Source organism: Erinaceus europaeus, chromosome 15 (genome assembly GCF_950295315.1).
Source record: "Erinaceus europaeus chromosome 15, mEriEur2.1, whole genome shotgun sequence".
In the NCBI taxonomy this organism is placed as follows: Eukaryota; Metazoa; Chordata; class Mammalia; order Eulipotyphla; family Erinaceidae; genus Erinaceus; species Erinaceus europaeus.
The window spans coordinates 20,926,876-20,932,165 of NC_080176.1; the positions used below are offsets into that span (position 1 = coordinate 20,926,876).

The following is a 5,290-nucleotide window of genomic DNA, read 5'->3' on the forward strand; positions in this document are numbered from 1 at the left end:
CCTTCCTCTTGATTTCTGGCTGTTTCTATCAAATAAATAAAGACAATTAAAAAAAAAACCTACCATCAAGAAGCCAGGTGGTGGCACACCTGGTTAAATGCATGTATTAGGTTGCATAAGGCCCAGGTTTGAGCCACCCCCTTCCCCACCTGCAGGGGCAAAGCCTCACGAGTATTGAAGCAGTGCTGTGAAATTGGAAATTGGTAAACAAAGTCATGACACCTTGGGGTTACTGGAGTTTTTTTTTTTTTTCTGGCATGCCAGTCCCAGAACTGGCTAACACTCAAAGCTGCTGCACCCCAAATGTGTTGTAAGATTTCTCTTTTATACATAAAGAAAAATTGACCAAAAAAAAAAATAGATTGACATTATGCATACAGGACTGAGATGGGCAGAGTTCATAAAGGTCAAAGGCTGTCAGGACTTTTTTTAAATTTCTTTATTGGGGAATTAATGTTTTACATTCAACAGTAAGTAGAATAGTTTGTACTTGCATGACATTTCCCACTTTTCCATATAACAATACAACCCCCACTAGGTCCTCTAGGACTTTTACAAATAACAGAAGCTGACGTTGAATCTGCCAGGGCTTTTACAAACACCAGGTTGGGTTTAGGATTTCCCGGTGGCTTAAAGTTGCCTTTAATGTCTATATACTCTACTTCATTGCTGCAGATGTCTCTCTGTCTCTCTCTTTTTATCTCCCCCCTCTCAATTTATCGCTGTCCTATCAAATAAGATAAATAAAGTTCAAATAAAAGGAATCAATAGGGCAGGGGTAGACAGCATAATGGTATGCAAAGAAATTCTCAAACCTGAGGCTGCAAAGTCCCTGGTTCAATCCCCCGCACCACAATAACCACAGCTGAGCTGTATTCTGGTAAAACAAGCAAGTAAATAAATAGACAGCTGGAGTTCTCCCTCCAGCTCCTACAGTGACTTTTTTTTTTATTCAGCATGGGCTATTTACATAAATATCTTGTTTGTGAAAATTTACCAGTGTTTACATTTTATACATGGAAATGTATGCATATATATAAGTTATTGCAATGTATGTTAATTCAGTACAATATTAAAAGATGATTTCCAATAATTCCAGAACACATTTTTAACTTTGTGAGATTTATGGTGGTAATGGGGGGACAGGCAGATTTTGGTGGTGGGTGTATTGACTTATCTATGTATGGATGTGAAATTCTAATCTTGAAATCCTGTAATTTGGTGAAACTCTGTAAAATCACTAACAAAAAAGAAAAATTATTTTATTTTTTTATTTTGGATAGTGACAGAAATTGAGAGGGGAGGGAGAGACAGATAGAGACAGGGAGAGATACCTACAGCAGTGCTCCATCACTCATGAAGCTTCAAGTGGATCCTTGCACGTCATAACATGTGCACTCAGCCAAGTGAGCCACCACTTGCGACCCCCCCAAAATTTTTTTAAAGGACCAAAAGGATGTGACCTGAGACATAGTGCAATGGATAAAGCAATGGATTTGCAAACATGATGCCCTGAGTTTAATTGCATATGCCCAAATGATGCTCTGGAATTTGTCTCTAGGTGAAGCATAAGCAAAAGAAAAAAATGTCTTTGGGGAGTGGGGCGGTAATGCAGCGGGTAAAGCCTGTCTCTTTTATGGGCTTGTTCGCTTTAGAGAAGTCAGAAGAGTTTGGGAATGGTTTGGTGAATGGTTGGCAGAACGTAGAAGAAAGTGGAGTATCAGGGTGGGCAGAGACTTTCGGTGACAATCAGTACGTACTTCAGATTTGTAAGATGATCAATTCTAAAACTGGGCTTCAAGTGTTCAAGGAGCTCTAAAATTAAAAAAAAAAAAAAAAGATATCAGAAGGAAAGTTGGGGGAGAAGTCTCAGACAACTGATTTTAACAACAGTTAATTAGGAGAGATTTAGTCCTATTGCTTTGACTTTTTGTGCTCAGAAAGTTCAGCGACAACACAATTTTCCGTTAAAGAACCAGGTGTAAAAGCTTGCTAGCAGAGGATGATTTCGATCCATCGACCTCTGGGTTATGGGCCCAGCACGCTTCCGCTGCGCCACTCTGCTGCGCGACAAACTCCTCCCGTCGCGCCTCTAGGAGGAGTCAAACCGCCCTGCCCCGCCCCGCCCCACCCCGCACGCGGCACCCGCGGTTCCTCTCGGCCTCCTGCCTCCCGCGCCGGGCCCCGCCCCCAGGCTCCTCCAGGCCCCGCCCCCAGGCTCCGCCGCTCCGCAGCCGCGCGCTCTCGCCACACGCAGCCGCCACGTGGCCCCAAGTCGCTTTTCCTCCCGAACCTCTCACGGCTCACTGTCACCACCGGACGGGAGACGGAGCAGTCATGTCACTTGTCTCCCATGTAAAGGAAGTGACAACTTCCTTACAGTCGCTCGGATGAAACAACAAAAAAGCGCTTTTAACTTGCTGGAATGGTGCAACTTTCTCAGAAGCACGGTGCATCTGAAGGAAAGAATAAACCCGATTTGTTGCCCAAAATGCTACTGGGGACGGGACGGGCGGGGCAAAGAACCGCAGAAGCTGAAGGAAGAAGCGAGTGGGCCGAGCGGCCTGTCCCTGCGGCGGCCGTGGGGGAGCAGCCTGCAGCAAGTCCCCGAGCACCAGCTCCCGTCGCTCCATCTCCGCCGCGACCCTGGCGGCCGTTCGGGCCCCGTCGACACGGCTCCCGAATGACGTCACTTCGGGGGCCACTTGGGTCCCTCGGGCGCGGCAGGGGCTGCTGTCGGGGGTTTTCTCTTTTCTTTTAATCTTTTTATTTATTTATTTCCTTTTGTTGCCCTTGCTGTTTTATTGTTGTAGTCATCATTGATGTAATTGTTGTTGGATTGCACAGAGAGAAATAGAGAGAGGAGGGGAAGATAGAGGGGGGGAGAGAAAGACACCTGCAGAAACCTGCAGACCAGCTTCACCGCTTCTGATGCGACTCCCCTGCACGTGGGGAGCCGGGGGCTTGAACCGGGATCTTCACACCGGTCCTTGCGCCTTGCGCCACAGGCGCTTAACCTGCTGCGCTACAGCCCGACTCCCTGTCGGGGGTTTTCTCCCTCCTCGGACTCGCTGTCCTGCTGCACCGACCCCCACACAGGCGCGCGAACCCCATCGCACAGCCCGGACGCGCCGCGGCCGCCCAGTTTTGCGGCTGCGTCCTGGACGACGGGAGCCGGCGGCGCCTGGGACCGGCGCCCTCTCGTGGACGCAGTGAACAGCACAGGCCGCCGGCAGGAGCGGCAGGGGACTGGGGACTGGGCCCTGGGGGCTGCCAGGGGCTCAGCTGGCAGAGTGCGCGCGTCACCAGGCTCCTGGACCCGGGTTCCAGCCCCGGGTGAAGTAGTGAGGTAGTGCGGGCGGTGGTGTCTTCTATTCTGTGCCTCTGTCTCCCTCTATCTCCTTGCTTCTCACCCTCTAGAGATAAGAATTGAAAGCAAGCCAGCTGGCGAGTGATGGAGTGATGTAGACACAGTCCTAAAGATAATCCAGGTAGCATAATTAATGATAATAATAGTAAATAATTTCTCTTAAAAATAGTGTATCTGAAAAAAAGTAATGTATCTGAGAATGCTAGAAGATAAACTAGGGTTTAGGAAATAAATAGGCTCGCATTTGCAGGTACAGCTAAATACATCTTAGCAACGCAAAGTTTAGTTTAGTGGCACAGAGAGATTGCCAGGAGGCAGCAGGTCCGCTGTAGACCGCCCCCTCCGCCTCGACTCTTCAACCCTGCAGGCAGCGGGACCAAGCAGAGAGGAGGCGCTCAGGGGGCGGGGCCTGGGCTGGAGGGAGGGGCCTCGTTTGCCCAGAGGGGCGGGGGTATGCAGATAGAGAACCGCACCGGCGGACCATTGGCTATCTGCTGCCCACAGCACTGTGGTCTCAACCTTGTCGCAGGGAGCGCGCGGCTGCTGGAAGCCAAGCGGCCAGCTGGGTGCGAGGTGCCCGGAGGTTCTGAGGTTGGGGACGAGGTCACTCTCATTTCAAAGTCGGAGGCATCTGCGGCTGAGCAGAGTCGGTGGCTTCTGGTTTATTTATTGTCTTTTGTTGCCCTTGTTGTTTTATTGTTGTAGTAATTATTGTCGTTGTTGTTGGGTAGGACAGAGAGAAATGGAGAGAGGAGGGAAAGACAGGGGCAGAGAAAGATAGATGCTTGCAGACCTGCTTCACCGCTTGTGAAGTGACTCCCCTGCAAGTGGGGATCCGGGGGGCTCGAACCTAGATCCTTCCGCTCCTCCTTGTGCTTTGCGAGAGCTAAGGAAGCACCAAGAGACTGCGATGATGTAAGTAACAAAGAGCCTTTATTATTTTTCTACCTGGCTAGGGCCGAGTTACCGAGGGGCTGACACACCAGCCCTCAGGTAATCGACCCTGTACCCAAGCTACATCAAGGTCTTTATACTTTTCAGACTACATAGCTACGTGACAAGGTTCAGCCACACAAAATGATTACATGACAGTTATCTATAGCCCGCAGGTATGAGGAAGGGGAGGGGGTCTTTTCTCCTCTTTTCCTGCCTCTCAGTTCCCAGACTATTTTCTCAGAATCTGCCCTTGTTTTTATCTCTTGCCTCACAGACTCCCAGGCCTGTCTCTTGTAACAGTCTTGAATCTTGTGAATTGTTTTCTTTCTTCGGGACAGGCCAGTCTTTTAACCCTTGGGCTGCCTGAGTCTAGGTTCATTTGCCTGTTTATATACCATTTTACATTCATTACTTTTTGCTCAGTTCCTACAGCTTCTTAAGTCATAATACCTGGTAGAAAATAATAATAATGCCTGGTAGAGGAGAGACCATGATCAGGCAGGGGGTTTTCCCAGGTGAGGCTTATTCATTGCACTTGGGGTTTGTTGGCCCGTGAGATTTCCCCAGATGTGGGAAACTCGACTGCATAATTTGTGTTTGGGGGGACCCCTTCACTCCGTCAAGTTGTTTTAATGTCAATTAAACCTCTGTCCTTGTCAGAGGAACAAACCTGCAGCCCTGCTTCACCCCTCGCAAAGCTTCCCCCTTGCAGGTGGGCACTATAACTGTAGCATGTGCGCTCAACCAAGTGCACCACTACCCAGCCCATTTGTCTGCTTTTCTAATTTATTTTTTCATTTATATTATTGGAAGGAGACAGAAAGAAATTGAGAGGGGAGAGGTAGAGAGGAAAGAGACAGTAAGACACCTTCAGCCCTTCTGCACCACTGCAGGTGGGGAGCAGGGGCTCGACCAGGGGCCTTTTGCACAGTAATGTGTGTGCTTAACTAGATGTGCCACCACTTAGCCCCCTTAATTAATTTT

At 48.9% G+C, this 5,290-nt stretch overlaps 1 pseudogene; it reads left to right on the forward strand.

Annotated features, from left to right (window-relative positions):
• The first annotated feature begins 4,772 nt into the window (after positions 1 to 4,772).
• Positions 4,773 to 4,918, forward strand: LOC132533289 (U1 spliceosomal RNA; annotated as a pseudogene).
• Positions 4,919 to 5,290: the final 372 nt, after the last annotated feature.